Genomic DNA, 20,012 nt, shown 5'->3' with positions numbered 1-20,012 from the left:
AACTTGTATTTTCAATTGATATGTAATCATAATTACAAGGTTACCTTCGTAAATTATACGATATCACAAAAATAATAGCAGGATGTTACAAGTTGGTATCAGAGCTCAAGGTTAAAAGAATAAAGTGTTCGGTTCGAGGCTTGATCGCAAATCTGGTAAGTACAAGTATGTTAATGGTTTAGCGTGTTAAAGTGTTGTAAACAACACATAGGGTTATCGTGTAATACACGTTACCCAAATTAAAATGATTGATATAGTTGATGAAAATACGTGCATTGACCTGCATAGTAGAAAAAGCCTTGTATTATAATACGGGCGATTACTGAGGTCGATATTACTAACTATTGTAAATGTTTTAGTTGAAGGACACTCGCATATGAAGATAGCGAGGGTTGAACAAATTACGGATATGATAGAGGAATGGTCCGAAGTATGACAAGTGGAGCATGCTCACCAAGGACTAAATCGCGTAACGACCGCGAACAAGGTTATTGGCAAGGAACGCCCGTCGGGGCAAACATTACCAGGTGCACGCTTTTAAATGTAAATGCACAAATAGCAATATGCAACAAACATGTAGGGAATGATTGTTGCATATGTAAATTAGAAACTTGGAAAACCGAATAGAAAATGTATTCGGGATATTGTTTCCAAGAGAAACAAATAGAGGCATTACTTACATAGGGCGTGATGTGAAAACTATAAAAAGGTCATGTGTGTCATGTGTTAATCGCTTACTCTGGCCAAGTAAGTAGTGGCATATGATACTGTGAACTTCTTATAGCGGACACATTTATGTCCGATGTAGTAAGGGTGGGGTGAATGGGACTAACTTAAATGGTACCCAAATGAATCAAATAAGTAAGATGTTTGATAATAAACGTAAATGTAAGTTGGATGACGGAAGCGTATTACGTAAGAAAAACGAGCCCGAGAGAAGGGACAAGGATCAAGTAAAAAGAAAATACAAACCGACTAATAGGAATGCTAAGGCATAGGGATAAAAGTTTGACTGTGACAAGTGATGAAATTCACACGGACAAGTCAAACGAATTGAATAAAGAATAAAGGACTTGATGGAATAAAAGCGATGAATCTCGCTAAGACGACCAAATAAATTAAAATAACGTTTAAAACCATATAAGAATGGTTACCTGGAAATGATTACGGTAAAGATACCCGATGAATGAGTAGGATTTGGAAAGAATGCGTAAACCAAGAGACGGGAACGCAAGATAGAAAGTCAAAAGACTCGGAATATGAGTCATGACTAAAAGACAATGAGAATTTGCAAACAAAAATGTTAATAACTACGCTCAACTATTTTAAAGTTGAACGGGTCGAATAAAGAATGGAGTTTGATGTTCACAAGTGATGAAATTTCACACGAACAAGTCAAACGAGATAAATAAGGTATAAAAACTTGGTAGTGCAAGTAAGCGCAAACTGAATAATGGAAGCGCGAAACATTAATGAACCTACATGATGGGTCATAAAGGAATATATATAGGAAAAACGCAAACTAGCGAAACAAAAATGTTAAAAAAAACACTAAGATAAAGAACCCGGGTAATGGGTCGTAAAGAAGTATAGGTAAGAACCGAGTAACGGTAAGTGTAGGGTAAACCGACGAGTAATTGACGTTAGAAGTCAAGAAGTCGGAAAGATAATTCGAAAGAAAACAATGTAGCCTTAGGCTACGGTCAAGGTCAAACGAAATCCAAAAAGTAAAGGTGAATAATTCTAAACATAAAAAGGGGTGCCTTAACGCCATATGTGTATATAAACACATACACATTTGAATAAAGACTCGAATAAAAGATGATCTACGGGATCATCATAACCTACGGGATATTAATTAGTGTAAAGGTCTACGAGGCCAAAATGACCCACGGGTCATGAAGTGAAGCAAAGGGATCATAAGGGCCTCGCCTTAAAGAGGTGAGAGCTTAAGGAAATAGCCTACGAGGTTAAGTAAAGGAACCTACGGGTCAATAGTGTAAGGTGAGGGAACTTGTTACGATTCCCTTCATAAAACTAAGACTGTAAAAGAATAAATTATGGACTGTCAATATCCATAATTCTGACAAAAGTCAAAGAGAAGATCCTAAAACTAAAACTTTGGTTTTAGTAAGAAATAACGTTTTTACAAATATAAATTCTGATAGGAATTTAAATAGTAAGCATGAAGGATACAAGTCTTGATGCTAATAGGCGTAAGACGATATATTCGATAAAGTGATATTTTCGAAAATAAAAAGGGTGATATAAATTAAACATGATATGACACGATCACGGTTAAGAAATGTACTGTGAAGTAGAATCACATTACAACCAAGCGAGTGGTAAAAAGTAACTGGACTAATAAGTCTAGCTAGTGAAACTGGTTAAGGTCAGCAATTCAAATCAAGAAATTTAGTTTGCTTGTAAGCGGTGGATTCGGTATAACTAAACCGAATAAATAAATTTGAAAACAAAAGAAATAGCAGCTAAAAGTGAAAGATTTCACTAGAGGCTTTTAAATGGGTCAAAGTAACGGATTCATAAAGAATTCGATAGTATATGGAAGCAATGGATATCGCTAAGTTAACTAAACTAGTGGAAATAACGAGATTACGTTATTTCAAAGTTACACTATGTCGTATGAGATATGTAGACAATTAGTAACCAAAAAGATGTTACCATACTTTTCGGGTAATGCTAACGATTGGTTAAAAGTATAAGTAATGTTTAAAAGATTTCTCGGATCGAATACATTGAGTTTAAACTCAATGAATTATGTAAGAAAAGGTTTCGAGGACGAAACCTCTTTAAGGGGGTAGACTTGTAACACCCCGAAAACGGGTTTGGTAATCAAACCACGTTAATACTAAAGGACGGGTAAAATATTGTTAGTGGTAAAATTTAACCCGGTAAATATTAGGACTTAAATAAATAAACCTAATATTAATTAATTAGGAAAAATAAATACTTTGAGAAAACAAAGTATATATAAAAAAAAGCCCAAATTAACGGGACATAAAACATAACGGGTTATAACTTCCCGAACCCGTTAAAATAACTAGGAATAATTAACCTAGTTAGATGATGACTTGTGTGTAGTTAAAGATCTAAAAATAAACTAAGAGAAACTAGAGGGACCAAAAGTGTTTAACTTGAAACTAGTTTTAATAAAAACATTCTATTAAAACACAAACATTCCATTTGGAGTCTTCTGGAGATCGACCAGAGCAAGGAGGGGCGACCCAGATTTCTCAAACCCTAAGTTCATGCTATTTGATCAATTGAAGGCAAATTTCAGTCCCAAATCAAATTCCGAGCATAGATTAATGATCCCCATCGCAAGGAGATCATAAGGTATGCAATATTTGATAAAAATTCTCTACTTGAATTTCTGGATGAACTTAAATAATTCGAATGAGATGGTTGCATGTTTGTTATATGATGAAATAGGAACATTGTAGTGTCTAGGAGTAAACCCTAGACAAGCATATGATGAAATTAGGTCTAAATCTTGTGAATTCATGATCACCATTGAAGGTGATAAGTGTGATGATGCTAAATTCGTGTAATGTGATGTTTTTAGGGTTTTTGATGGCTAAAAATAGTGTTATAATATCATAAACATGTTTCGATTGAAAGCTGAATTCAAACAGCTTCTGATCAGAATTTACAGCCGACTTGTATTGGCTGTAACATGGAGAAAACGTGACAAAAACGTTTGTTTCTTGAGTCTAAAATGTAATTCCAGGAAATATCTTTAAAACCCCGCTGGAATCGCATTTTTTGACGAAAATTGAGCGTTTTATGAATTTTTCCGTTTCAAAGGTTCAAGCTGCGTTTTCTGGCTGAATTTGCAGCCCATTACGAATGTCATAACTCAATTTAGGAATTGAGTTATGATCTCAAATTCTTACTGTAGAAAGTATTAAGTGATTAGAAGAATCACCAATTGGCATTTCGTCAATCGGATAAACAAGGAATTTTTAATGAATTTTTCCGTAAGCTGCAGTCAGAAGTGACGAATCTGATTGCAGCTTAGTAGATGAATTTTTACAAATTTTTGGTAAAGAGTTAGATCTTGAAATTTTAACACAAGGGCTAACCCTCTGATAGGTACGCTACATAAAAAAATCATAATTTTTGAAGACTTGTAAACAGGTTAAACAGGTCACCAAAAACAGCCTATTTTCAGTGATACGAAACTTGATTGTTGATGTTATAAATTATGCCCACAATGTTCATATGTTGAAATTATGAATCAAACGCGTAATTTCCTAGTTCGACTAATTACGTGTGATGTGGGGTAATACAAATTTTAATTATGAAGTCGATTTAGCTTATATGCACATATCATATAATTAAGGGTAGTTAACTTTTGAAAAGTTAAACTAACCATGGACGGAGTCGAATGGTAGTTTTGACATAGAAAATACGTAAGGTGGAATAGTCGTGGTTATAATGACTAATCTAACCACCTTGTGAATTATGATGATAGTTTGACTCTTGACAAGCTAGATGGAGGCTTGGGAATGAAGCGGGTCAAACGGAGCAAGTACGAAAAGGAAAGCGTAATTTGGATGCGAGGTAAGTAAAAGCTTACACCCTTTTTAGTATACATCAGTTGTGTGTATTGAACATGAATAAGGAAAAGTTGGTAATAGAGTTATAATGTTCCAACGCAAATAATATGAGTCGGAACTAGTGCAATGGTGAGAAATCATAAACAATGGCAAAAAGGGGTAAATTGGTAAATTAGTCATATGACGATGAACTAATAAGAAATTTTGAAACACTACGTTATGGTGTAAACCGGAATGGGTAAATGGGCGAGATGGTAACTAGATATCATTTCATAACAGAAAAGGGTCGTTCGGACTAAACGGGTTAAATGACATTGGCGAGATCATTTGACAATATTAATTGATGATTGCTTGTTGAGTTTTGTGATTACAGGAGATATCATACGGTTCGCGTTGGTATTAATTAGAAATTAATAGTGAAAGATATTTAAACGGGTCAATCCTATGACTCGAGCCAGGTACGCATATTTAGAATTTTTGTTAAAAGCGATATTCTTGGTCAAATATTAGCGAAAGTCCTTTGTCGTAAAATGAAGGATTAAAATTGACCAAAAAGCCCTTGATGGGAAAACCGGGCAAACGACCCTTAGAGGTTGTTTAGGAATTAGTACTAAGATTACGAAATAAAAGTAGATACTTTAATGTAGCAAAATGATGGGTGAAAGTGGTTTAAGGAATCATGAAACGGGTCAAAAGTGTTAAAAAGAGACTTCAAGCCGAGAGCTTGAAATCTGAATTTTTGAACTAGTGGACTGTCAGGTTTTAACTCCATAAGATGGATAATTGAATTTGGAACGCATAGGAAAAAGAATCGCCTAAAACGGACTAGTAGATAAAAAGATATGACCGTTTAAAGTTGGAATTTCAGAAAATAAACCTGGGCTGGAAATGCAGGTCTGCAACCTGCAATCGCTGGAAAACAGTCTCCCCCGCAGCACGCGGAGGGAGACATTCATTCCATCGCGACACGCGGGGCTTACTCGCGGCCCCGTAAGTTGTGGTGTGTGATGTGTGCTAAACAGACTATTAAAAACTAACTAAATTAGACTCTCTAAGCTAGACACTAAAAAGCTTTAAATTCTAGACTTGACCTAAACCACACAATCGGCAAGTGTACCGATCAATGTAGTATAAACTAGGAAGTCCGGATATCGAACCACGAGACTCTATTTATCACGTAAACTAGACTCTGACTAGACACTGACAGACACGACTTAACTTGTTTATTTGTTTGGGGGGGGGGGGTTACTGAAAACTAAGGAAATCTATATTAAACTACTAAAATAACTAGAACTAGACTAAAGACGAACAAAGACTGTGAACTTTACTTATATGAGAACTGGACCACCTAGACAAGAATCCTGGATTGTTTTTAAGAAATTACCAATAAAGTTAAATGCACGAGTTATGGAACCGGGATCGTATGATACTAAACCTATTAAGAATCAACGAGGCCCCTCGACCCTTCTCAAGGAGAAACATGTGACACTACCTAGGCCGTTAATCCTACCGGTTATTAGACTTCTTCCCAGTTATCTAATTATTGCGTAAGTTGTCACACCCCAACCAATGGCGGAAATATCGGGATGAGACGAAGTGTGAAGATTGCTAGAGACTTCATAACACTATTTGCGTCAATATTTAATAAACCAATTTCATTTCATAAACTAAATTGTCAACAATACAAGGAAATTCAAATAACGACAAGTTCAAATGAAATACAAAACAACATAATCAAAATTGATACAATAATTAAACCTAAACGTCTATGTGTGTATCTAGGCATCATTGCTACTTCATTTCATAGCATCGTCATCATCAACCTGTAACATGTTAAAATAAAGTTCAATGCAAAAGCAAAGGCGAGTACACAAGGTTTAAATAGTATAGCATAAGTATAAAGCATTTTACTCGAATCCACATGACAATTTGTATACAAGGTAATTATCATGCATAACATTACGTCTAAACCCAAAGTGTCCACTAGTATTTAGCATCCCTCGCCACAAAAGTGACGAGACCGTATAGTATATTGACTTAACAAACCCCCGTCGGGTGGTGTGCTACTCCTATAGCGCTATAATTGTTAAGCGAGGGTATAACATAGTAATGGTATAAAGCATGTATTATCTAGCATAACAAGTAGCATGTATAACGGATTGAGTTCACAAAGTATGTTTAAGTGTGTGTAAGTGAAATTTTTGTATGGTAACATGTTACAACCCAAAAGTGGTTTAAAATGTATATGGGTCGAGTGTACTCACTAAGTTTGCATATGCTTTCCGATTATCCAATTGTTGACGAGTAGAGATTTAGAGTCCGAATGTATATGGGTTAAAGTTCAAGTATGTTTAGAGTCGAGATTCGGAATAAAACATCATGAAAATAACATATGAGAATAACATGTGAAAATAATCATCTAATACATATGATACTTGTTCTTGACACTATGTACTCCAAGGAGTTTATATGGTTTCATGGAACAAGGTTCCATTAGAATCGTGACAAGTCTTATGTCTTAGGTGATGTTATTCTAATATCTTGACGAATGAACACGAGTCCAACATCAAGGGTTAGAATAGTATATATATATATATATATATATATATATATATATAAGTATTATAGATATTATTTAGTCCATTAGTCAAGCATGAGGTAGAAGATAAATCTTCATTTAGGTACCTCTATTGTGTCATAGAATTCATGTAGGAGGTAGGAAGAACACGCTTCCATTTAGGCACCTCTAAGTGTTCACCACTACACTTGATGTAAAAACATTCAAGGAGGGTCATGAACTACAAGTAATACAAGAATATAAACAACTAATCTATAAGAAATCATCAAGCAATGTGTGGATTTTTATGTAGGACAACCCAAGTTAATCCTATATCACACATACATCAAGCTTTGAGCTTGAACATTACTTGTGGGTTAAACCCTTGAACAAAACAGAAAGTTTGTGAGGATAAATCCTCTAATTTTAAATGTCTCAACCTTGTTTTTAAGCCTAACTAACCATAAAAGTGGTTATAAGCATAAGGACATAGGTTTGAGATGAGCTAGACTCAAGTTTGAACAAGTTTAGTAAAGTTTGAATAAAAACAAAAACGAACAGTGAACTTTGGAGCCTTTTTGCCAGAGTTCCAGGGACTTATTTACTGTGAAAAACCCATGGGATCGAAGCTAAGGTCAATCCAAGCACATAGGAAAAAAAATGAGGCAAAACGGATAAGAAACGAAGAAGTTATGCTCACTTTAGTGAAGCTTGCTGAATCTGGCCGAAAATCTGATGTTGCTGCGAATTTAGATGATTGAGAGAGTTGTGAGGGTGTTTGTAAAGTGAAAATGGCTTAGAGGAGGCTTGGGTTATATAGAAGATGGATTAGGGTTGGGTTGGTGGACATAATGATAATTAGTTGGGTGTTAAGTAATTAAAAAAAATAAAATTGTTGCTGTTTTTGAGGCTGGCGGCCGAGAGGCATACAGCCAACATATATCCTTTTTGTTGCAATAAAGGTTAGTTGTAGTATTTATTAATCACACCACTTTCTATTAATCAAAAGTAACAATGTTAACATAAAAAAAAAACAATAAGTTGCAGCCAATAAGGCTGGCCGATCGCAAGGCCATGCTTGTTTATCTCTTTTTTTTTGTTAAAAACATAAGTTAGGTATTTAATATGTCATGTTATATTAGTTTACCACCTAACTAACCTCTAAATTAATTATAACATTGTGTAGTGGGGAGAGTAGAAAGAAAAAAAAACAAAACAACTACACAACCATGAGTTGTGATCGAAGTTGTTACCATCTTTATATTTTTTTTTGTTTTTTTTTTTGTTTTAAGAATATAAGTAATGCATATAACATATTTTACTTATCCTAGTTACATGATGTTTTTTTTAAGGTATAACCTAAGATTTCATATACAAAATAAATATGTTTTCAGGTAAGAAAAGAAGGAAGTATGTGGTTAAGTAGTAACAAGTATGTATAACGTGGTTCAAGTATAAATCGGAGTATATCAATCATAGGTGACGTGTTGTAAATATTGGATGGAGTGGTTGTGCACAAAAGTATTGTGTTTATACGAATGACGAATAAGCATCAAACTTGAATATGAATTTAAACGACTATGTAAACATGAATAGGTAATGTATAATTCTCATAAATAATAAGTTTTATTATGATCGAAGTCTCGGATTTAGAATGGTTTGAAACAAGCTTCCAAAAATAAAAATACAAGACACGTTTTCTAATTAAGGAAAGTTACGAAAAAGCGGAGCGTTACATAAGTACCCTAATGTTGACCTATTCTTTCCCAATCCTAGATCTAGGGTAGTTTGAAGTAATAGATTTGACTTGACAGACTAATAAGACCGACAGGTAAACCAAGACATAACCTTTCCCAAGGCCTATCTAAAGCAATTCGCCGGGTAAGACCTACCAATAGCCCCTCACTTCCCAGTTATCGCGCGATTCTCCCTAAAGAGTGAAGGTTCTCTTATGTGATATAGACACTCACCGGAACCCTAAACCCTAATATGACTCTATGTTGTGATATAGACCGTCACTAAGAATCATATGAAGCAAATAACAATAATAAACCGAATCAAAGCACGCATACACATCAAATCATTAAATCAAACCTTTTACAAGACACAATCAATCCATAAACATCGTGCAAATAACGAAAAAGGTAAAATCTTTATATCAATCCAATCATCATAGTCTAGGTGGTTTAAATGTTTAGCCAAGCATCTCAGTAATCAAACACAAAACGAAAATGTCTAACAAAGAATTCATTGTAACAAAGTTTCAAGAAAGTAATCGACAAAATAAGGGATTAGAAAACCCGATTAAATCTTCGATTCTTCACTCTTGACTCGTACCAATGATTCCCGTGCCTTCAAATCTCCGATTGCCTTCAAAGAATGCTCAATGATCGCCCAAGAAGTCCCTCCAGTCGAAAATTAGGGTTTTCCCACGTTTTGGATGGTTATATATGACTTTCCATAAAAACCCTTTACTAAATTCGTAATAATTACCAATCAGAACGTTCTGGCTGAGAAAATCAGGGACTTGGTGGTGGGGTGCCACCTTGTTTTTCAGCTCATGTATTAACTTCAGACTCTCGCCAGGTGCCAGAAACTTGCTCAGTGGGTGATGGGGTGCCAGAAAGTGATTCTTCAGCTTTTAAACTCTATTTCAACTCCTCGACCTTTCCAACACGCTTCAAGACTTGACACTTCAATATTTTCTCTCGTTTTACTCGGTTTCTCGCATATTTGAACGTCAAGACCTGTGAAACACGATTTAATCAATAGTATGCATATTCTGACAAAAATCAAAACTAAATATAACGAAAACTATACAAACTTTACACGAATAAAAGATGTATTTTGCAATACATCAAACATCCCCACACTTACTCTTTTTTCGTCCTCGAAAAAGAATTATGCAACGGAATCATAGACAAATATTCACTCAGGTCAAAAGCATAGGTATATTTAATTAAAACCAAAGCTTGCGTTAGCTGCGATTGCGAATATACTTGTCCCCTTAAACCCGCATCCAATCCTAAGCCCTTATCATGTGAATTTAATTTAAGTACGGTCAGTCTACCTAGGGTCTCACGCTAGAATCTACAGTCCATCTACTCCCACCTCAAGCTTATAGGACTAAAGGAACGATCATTTGACCAATTCCCAACCGTCTTATATCAAAACCAGGAGAGTTTACAATCATATTTTTTTTTCTTTTTTTTTCTATTTTTGCTTTGCTTCTTTTTTTTTTCTTTTTCGTGAGTCTAGACGATGCTTTCCCTAACCAAGAGGTATTCCGGCTGTAGAGTCGCTATCCCCAACCACAGATTACTTAGGTTTCGGTACTTTTAATCGGCAATTCGATTTCACACATCCCAGAGGCATTCCGGCTGTAGAGTCGCTATCCCCAACTCGGATTACATAGACCTGTGTTACTTTCATTTAGTTTCTAGCTCACTTTTATTCTTTTTTTTCATGATCAAAAACTCTAACGATTTTAACTTATAACGGTGCCCCTTATACTATTATCGGCGGTTTTAATTTCCCATATCTCCCAGGCGAAAACCCACTAGCAGACTGACAATTAAGGTATATTAGCTCAAAGGGAATTAAAATCAAACCCGGGCCTATCCACATATCCCTAACTAGACGCAAGCTCGATTTGTTATAATCTCATATTATTATTAATTGAACCCGAGCAAAAATTTATCTTTTCTATCATTTTCCGTTTAAAAATGCAAACTTCTTTTATTTCAAAGGACATTTTCTGATTTTTTCAATTTTTTTGGATTTTTCAATTTTTTAATTTTTTTGTATTTTTAATAATTTAGACTCGATATTTACATGTATCCCATCCATACACTTAGAGATTGCATTGTCCCTAATGCAAGAACGAAAATACGACTCTACAACTACCTACAAATAAAAACTGCAACGAAATAAATAAAAATATACAACAACAACAAAAAGGAAAACGACTTAGCTGAGTATGTGAGACTGTCAAAGTGCCAGTCGTTTCCACATAAGCCCTCCAATTCGATACGCGCTCAGCAAACAACTCCTAACCTCGGACACGCGAATGAAAGCGGCTACTAACATCAACCTAATCAAGCAAACACCAAACACTAGCAAAAGATAATATGTAAGCTACTAAGTGTTAGTGCAAGCATCCAACAACCAAAAGTCAACCATCCCCAAAATCCCAACCAACCTGTTTAACGTATGTAAGTACAAACCAACAAACGAGGATCAAAAACAGCATAAAGATAAAAATAAACAAAAGATATAAGCTGTCATCCTCGCTGCATCCTCGCTCTACTCCTCATCACCTGCATGCGTCCCACTGGGACCTGCCTCAGACGGCTGCCAAGAAGGCGGCGGCTGCACACGAATACCCTGCATAATGACTCGCATACCATCCTCCAATCGCCTCTGACCTGCCACAATCTCTGCTAACACCTCCTGCCTAAGCCCACTAATCTGATCATCAATAAACATACGCAACTCATCAAAACCCGCCTGCATAGAATCATATAAAGAATCCAAAGTAAGTGGATCGGGTCGTGGCTGCGCTAACGGATATTGCCTAGCAAGAATATCCTGACGAATACGGGGAATATAAGGCCTCTGACAACGGGTGGGGACCGCACCCTGCATAGCCTCCGCAGCACCTGAACCAGGCGGAGGCTGAACCTGTGGACCCTCTCGTATCGGCTCCCAAGTAATCGGATCAGTACGAGCTATAATCGCAGCAGACTGTAAATCCCTGACACTCATAAAGCAAGGGTCAGGGCCCTTCTTCATCCTATCAGCCGGGTACCTTTCGAACACACCTAAACTCTCGGCCAACCAAGTAATCAACGGCCCACAGTAAATACGGGCTCCAGCACCACCCCTCCATAACCTCTTGATAGACATAGCAAACACAGTCGCCAAGTTGACTGGCCTCTGCTCAACCATACACATCAGACAAAATAAGCTCACCTGATTAACCTTGTTGTCTCCCTCTCCTCTACCAACCAGAGTCGCTGCTAGAATTTTGTGGATATAACGAAGAACTGGATCAGTAATATCACTAGCAACTGCCCCTAAAGCATATGGCACCCTCGATATGGTGCTCCAAAACCTCGCTAACTCACTTTTCGGAACACAAAACTTACGCTGCTTCTTAACCACCCCCTGCAAACTATTAATAAACTCGGGAGCCCTAACCTCTTCTTCCGTGTAAAACTGAGTTGCCACTGCAAACTCAGGGACCGTCATCTCATAAGACTTCCTACCCAAGGCAAAGAATACTGCACCTTTTTTGTTAAAACTTCCTAGCTTATAGTCGAAAGTCGAGTGAAACTCTATCGTGATTTCCTTGTATTGTCGCGCATCACAATCCAAAATTTTCCTGAATTTCGGTCCCAACAACTGTTCCACCTAAGCCCTCGCCCCTAAACGATCCAACACCTCCCAATCAATCCTCCTATACGGCAGCAGCTCTGCCGTATACAAAGCACCTAACTTCCGAAACTCCTCTGAATTCTGCACAAACTGTAAAAGAGGGCTATCTAAGATCCTTTGACGTGGACCATGCGGACGTCCCGGCCCCGTATACCCAATAGCCCTTCTGGAATCCGACTGTTTCACAACCCGTACCGGTTCCGGTTCATCCTGCTGAACCGGCTCGAGCTCCCTACTCACTGGGCGAGTGTCTGTGCCCCGTTTCCTGCTAGCCCGACTCGAAGTTCCTGCACCTGGCATTCTGCAAAACAATTCAAGTATGACAAGACAAAGAAAAGCAGAATATTAGTTACGAACTATTTTTTTGGTATTTTTTTATTTTTTATTTTTATTTTTTTTATTTTTATTTTTTTTAAATATATATAAAATATACAAAAATAACGGCCGTATAGCATTTCGTTCGCGGCCGAAGTTTAGAAACAAAGTGGTATTAAAGCGACGTTTTGCAAATCCTTTTTAAGCATAAACCGAATCTCGCCCGAATGGAGATTGAGTACGGGCGAGTGGTATCACAATTCAAGTAAGCAAAAGACGCCATAAGACACTAAGACGACTCCAACACAATTAAAACGACACTAAAGACCCTAAACTAACCATTGGACTAGACTCGAACTAACTTAGACGCAAAGTACACAAATTACAAACTATACCTTCTCCCGGCACTTTACTTGCCCTCAAGTAAACCCAAGTGTCTACCAAACCGACATCGCCATCCAAACTTGCTTAAAATCAGCCTTGAGTTAATTTAAAACAAACTTTAGCGTCGAAAAGTGCCGCCTAATTAAAGGAGGTTTGAATTCTTCGCAAAAATTCGGTTCAAAAATGCCAGTTTGGATACAAGCGCGTCAATGTACCATAAACCAAACAAAATTCAGCAAATCAAGTTCAACTCCAACCCGACAATCATTCACATCCCAAACCAAACCGCAATCCGAACCAACATTGAGTGTAAACCGATGAAAGTTGAAAAACTTACATTTTGCATTAGCGAAACGGGTCAAAACAATGACTAAATCTGTGTTTATTTCACCAGTTCACCCAACCGAATCCCCACACTCAATGTTAGCGCACCCTAAACCAAGTTTTGATGAACATTGCAACCGAACCCCAAACCGAACGACCCGCCAACAATATTCTGCCTAAACACCGAAACCGAACCCAACCGCAACATTTACATACCAAACTATACTCAACCGATTCACAAACTGCAACACCATATCTTTACTACACGAACTTAGACACTAGACTCACCCTAAATAAATCCCTAATCTACATAAAAAGTAAACTAATTGACTCACAATACATAGCTTGCAAGAGACATACCTCGGGGATGAGAGAAACACGAAGAAATAGAAGAAATTTTGGTTAAACTTCAACTCCACAGTAGAAATTTCGGTGGCTATTAGTGGGGGTGGGTTAGGGGCTGTCGGCAGAGAAGAAAAAGAAGGGGAGATAGGGTGGATGGGTGGTGATGTACGGTGGTGTGGTGAGGTTGGCGGCAATTGTGAAAAGGGGAAGATGTGGTCGGCGATTGGTGAAAGGGGAGGGGAAAGGAAGTGTTACCGGCGGCGGAAGGGAGGAGGTTGATGACCGGCGGTTGTAGGCTAGGGGGCTGTGTAGAGTGGAGGGTGAGGGGTAATGGTGGTCGGCGATTGGGGAAAAGATGGTGTGGTGAGGTCGGCCGGCGAAGTGTAAGGAGAGGGAGGAGGGAAGCGGTGGTCGGCAGTGAACGGTGGTGTGGTGATGTCGGCTGTGATGGATGGAGGGGAAGGGAGGTAGGTTATCGGCAGTTGGGAAGGGAGAAAGGGGAATAGGGTCTGCTGTGTAGACGAAGGAGAGAAAGGGGAAAGTTGTTTTTAGTGGATAAAGGTAGGGTGAGGGTACAGGTCTGCTGTTTGAATTTGTTTAATAAAAATTTGCTTCAGATGTGGTAAGTGGCGGGCAACTAGAAAATTATGTGGTGGGTGGCGGCCCGCCACCGAGTTACGATAAGGTTCCGAAAAAAAAACTCCTTCTTCGTGCTGGCGGCGGCTAAAAAAAATCAATAGGTGGGTGGCGGCCCGCCAGCACGTGATTAATTTCCGAAAATTTTTTTATAGTTGTGGTTGCAGACATAACTTCTGGCGGGTGGCCAGAAAAATCTGAATGGGGTGGCGGCCTGCCACCACGTAATAATTTCCGAAAAATTGTTGTTTTCCTTTCAACCCATCAAAAAGCAACCCAAAATGTTTCTAAGTATCAAAACTCACCTGGAACCTTAATTTCTCTCGCAATTTCCTGCAAATCCTCGGTAGTGTCCTCCTGCAAACGACTCAAATCACAAACAAGGACCCGAAAAACTAACAAAAACGACCGTTAGCTATCAAAAAATACGAAAAATAAACGAAGATACAAGCGGTACAAAATATACACTGGGGTTTTCACCCGAAACACTAGTTGGCGGCTTTTGGTGGGATTTCGAGAGGAGTTTCCTCCCTCTCGTCCTTGTTTATCGCTCCTCCAATATAATGTTTCAAACGATGGCCGTTCACCTTCCAACTACGGCCATCCTTTTCATCCATGATCTCCACCGCTCCATACGGAAACACGTAATGAACCATAAAAGGTCCCGACCACTTCGATTTCAATTTTCCCGCAAAAAGCTTCAATCTCGAGTTGTAAAGAAGCACTTTATCACCCTTGCTAAATTCTTTCACTTTCCTCAACCTCTTATCATGCAACAACTTCGTTTTCTCCTTTATTCCCAACGATCGAGCATATGCCGTATCTCTAAGCTCCTCAAGCTCATGAATTTGGAAGAAACGCTTCCTAGCGGCTTCGGTCATATCTAAATTAACGGTTTTCAAAGCCCAAAGCGCCCTATGCTCTAACTCGACGGGGAGATGACAAGCTTTTCCGTAGACGATCATGAAAGGTGTAGTTCCTAACGGGGTTTTGTAGGCGGTTCTAAACGCCCACAAAGCATCGTCTAGCTTGTCGGTCCAATCTTTTCTATTCTTACCAACGGTCTTCTCTAGGATTCGTTTAATACCGCGATTCGCATTCTCCACTTGTCCACTCGTTTGTGGATGATATGCGGTAGATAAACGATGAGTGACACCGTAGCGTGCAAGCAACTTCTCCATTAATGCATTGCAAAAGTGAGTGCCACGGTCACTAATTAAGGCTTTAGGAGTACCGAATCGTGAAAAGAGCTTTTTAAGGAAATTCAAAACAACTCGGGCTTCGTTAGTGGGAAGAGCTTGAGCCTCAACCCATTTGGAAACGTAATCGATTGCCACAAGTATGTAACGGTTTCCTTTGGAGTTTGGGAAGGGTCCCATGAAATCGATGCCCCAAACATCAAAAACCTCTACTACTTGTATTGGATTTTGAGGCATCTCATCTTTGGTGGAAATGTTGCCGGTTCGTTGACATGCATCACACATCTTCACGAACTCCTCGGCATCTCTAAGAACGGTAGGCCAATAGAAACCACAATCAAATACCTTTTGGGCGGTGGCGTGGGCACCATGATGCCCTCCCGTAAGGCCTTCATGCACATGCTTTATAATGTTCCAACCCTCCTCTCTCGACACACAACGTCTAAGGACTCTATCTCCTCCTATCCTAAAAAGAAACGGATCATCCCAAACATATTTCTTCGCCTCACTAAACAATCTTTTCCTTTGTTGATTCGACATCCCTTTCACAACATTGCCACTAGAGAGATAATTTGCTAAATCGCAAAACCATGGCAATCCCTCTTTTTCGGCCTCAATAAACTCTATAGACTCGTGAGGGAACGTATCTCCAATCTCCTCCTCACGAATATCTTCCCTCTTGGGATCCTCTAGCCTCGATAAGTGATCAGCCGCTACATTCTCGGCCCCTTTCTTGTCCCTAATCTCAATATCAAACTCACTAAGCAAAAGAATCCACCGAATGAGTCGGGGTTTAGCGTCTTTCTTTTGAAAGAGAAAACGTAACGCGGAATGATCGGTGAAAACTATGGTCTTGGACAAAACGAGGTATGAGCGGAATTTATCAAAAGCGAAAACTACGGCTAAAAGCTCTTTCTCCGTGGTAGTGTAGTTTTCTTGAGCATCATTGAGTGTTTTGCTTGCATAGTAGATGGGGTGGAAGTGCTTATCCTTTCTTTGTCCTAAAACCGCTCCAATGGCATAGTCACTCGCATCGCACATGAGCTCAAAGGGCAAGCTCCAGTCGGGCGAGATAAGAATAGGTGCACTAACCAACTGTTCCTTCAAAAAGTTGAAGGCCTTAAGACACTCCTCGTCGAAGACGAATGGAACATCTTTCTCTAGCAAGCGGGTCATGGGGCGGGTGATTTTCGAAAAATCCCTAATGAAGCGTCTATAAAAGCCCGCATGCCCTAGAAAACTCCTAATCGACTTAATACTCGTGGGTGGAGGCAACCTACTAATGGTATCTATTTTCGCACGATCTACCTCTATACCCTCTCTAGAAATCTTATGCCCTAAAACTATACCTTCCGTCACCATGAAGTGACACTTCTCCCAGTTTAGCATAAGCTTCGTCTCTACACATCGCTTTAACATTCTCTCCAAATTCTTCAAACACACCTCAAAAGAATCACCATAAACCGAAAAATCATCCATGAAAACCTCCATGGAAGTCTCTAACATATCCTGAAATATGGCGACCATACAACGCTGAAAGGTAGCCGGAGCGTTACATAACCCGAATGGCATGCGTCGGTACGCATAGGTGCCGTAAGGGCATGTGAAAGTGGTTTTATCCTGATCCTCCGGTGAAATGGGGATCTGGAAGTAACCGGAAAAGCCGTCTAAGAAACAATAGAATTGTTGACCGGCTAAACGCTCCAACATTTTATCTATGAAAGGCAGTGGGAAGTGGTCTTTACGGGTGGCATCATTCAACTTTCGGTAGTCGATGCACACGCGCCAACCCGTGACCGTGCGTGAAGGGATAAGCTCGTTCTTTTCGTTCATGACAACGGTCATCCCCCCCTTCTTGGGGACAACCTGTGTGGGACTAACCCAAGGTGAATCGGAAATGGGATATATCATCCCGGCATCTAAGAGTTTAAGAACCTCTTTTTTCACTACATCTTGCATGTTAGGGTTAAGCCTCCTTTGTGGTTGCACCACCGGTTTATAATCATCCTCCATGAGTATCCGGTGGGGGCAATAGGAAGGGCTTATGCCCTTAATGTCGGACAACCTCCATGCAATGGCCTCTTTGTTGGCCCTCAAAACATCTAACAACCTCACTTTTTCACTCTCATCTAACGCGGATGAAATAATAACGGGTAGCTCGGAACCCTCCCCTAAGAAAGCACACTCTAAATGAGATGGAAGTACCTTAAGCTCTAAGGGTGGGGGTTGGGTGGTGTCATCACTAACCGCTAACACATCGGGGATTAAAGGAATCCCCTCCTCTTCGACTTCACCTACACTCTCTAACTTCTCTTCTTCCTTCTCTCCTACCACTAGGTCCGCTCCACTAATGTACTCTAAGCAATGGTCGACACACGAGATAAACGAGTTCAAAAAGTAGACGGAATGGCAAGGACCACTATAGTCATCCGAACCACTCGGGTGGTTCATGGAACGGTCTATCTCAAAGGTAACTCTCTCCTCACCGACCCTAAGGGTGATCTTACCATCGTAGACATCAATGAGAGCTTTGGCGGTACGTAAGAAAGGACGACCTAAGATAATGGGCACTCTCTCATCCGCTTCCATATCTAGAATTACGAAATCAGCGGGAAACACGAATTTGTCTACCTTAGCTAACAAGTTCTCAACTATACCCCTAGGGTACTTAACGGACCGATCGGCTAAGGACAATGTCATTCGGGTAGGTGCAAGCTCTCCTAGGTCTAGCTTCTCATAAAGAGAAAAGGGCATCAAGTTGATGCTAGCACCTAAATCGGCTAAGGCTCGAGTGTTGGTGTTACTACCGAATAGACAAGGGATGGTGAAAATACCCGGATCGGTAAGCTTTTCGGGAAGCTTATTTAGCACAACGGCGGAACATCCCCCATTCAACGGGACGTTGGACAACTCTCCTAATTTTTCTTTGTTCCTAAGGAGATCCTTCAAAAACTTAGCGTATTTGGGCATTGATTGGAGTGCCTCAATGAAGGGAAGGTTAATCTTCAATTGCTTGAAGATATCCAAAAACTGCCCGTATTCCCTAGAGTATTTTTGGTTCTTAAGGCGGGAGGGAAAGGGAACATACGCATGGTTCACTAAGGGTGAAGGTCTAACATCTATCGGTGTTTTTTCGACTTTCTTCTCACCTTGAGGCTCACCGGGCTGTGCGGTACTTGCTGGGCTTAGCCTGTTTTGCACTTTGCCGGGAGCCTCCATCTCTATCACTTCATCTATCACATCTCCATCTTCATCTACTTCCTTCTCCTCAACAACTCTAGGGTTTCCTACAGTCTTGCCACTGCGGGTGGTAATGGCTTTAGCATGGGCATTAGGATTGGGTTTTGTGTTACCTGCGAACTGACCGGGTAACCTCTCTTCTAGCTTCCTAGACATATCCCCTACAACTCGTTGAAGGTCCTGAAACGAAGCTTGATGGTTTTTAAGCAAAAGGTCATGTTCACTTAAGGTCTTTTGGGTAGTTTGGTCTCTAACAATTAGTTGACTCATCATGGACTCCATTCGTTCTAGACTACCTCCTAGGTCATAACTTGAACCTTGACCTGTTTGAACCTGAGTATTTGACCCCCCATCCTTGACCTGCCCATTGAAACCTTTGTTGAATTGCCCAGTTGAACCCCCACCAAAGAGTGAATTTTGGCCCCTATTCGGGTTTTGAGCCATTTGAAGCCAGGAGGTCCATTTGGGCGAAATGTGTTATTATTCATGTTATTATTATTATTACGCCAACCCGACCCAAAATTGTTATTACCCCCAAAACCACTAGACTGACCTCTACCAAAACCTCCTCCTAAGTAGTCTACCTGCTCCTCTCCTACAAGCAATGGGCACGCATTCGTATCGTGACCCCCTCGGCAATACTCACATTTGTCTACCTTAGCCTTAATTTCGTTAAGTTGCCTATTCATGTTTTCCAAAACAGAGGCTAAACTAGGGTCCATGGTGACATGGTTTACCCCACGGGTGGGTGCACTAGTAGTGGTATTAGAATTACCACTTTGATACCTCTGATCGGAACGCGATTGGGATTGAGACTGAGCAAACGACTCAAAACGCTCTAGACACTCTGCAACTGTAAGAATACCCATCATATGCCCCCCCGCATTGGTATCGAACCTATCTCTAGTCTCTTGGGTAAGACCATTATAGAATTTCTCACATAAAGCCTAATCAGAAAGACCATGCTGGGAGCAACGAGCACAAAGGTTT

This window comes from Helianthus annuus, chromosome 17, assembly GCF_002127325.2.
Source record: "Helianthus annuus cultivar XRQ/B chromosome 17, HanXRQr2.0-SUNRISE, whole genome shotgun sequence".
NCBI classification, from domain to species: Eukaryota; Viridiplantae; Streptophyta; class Magnoliopsida; order Asterales; family Asteraceae; genus Helianthus; species Helianthus annuus.
This window is presented reverse-complemented; position numbering follows the sequence as displayed.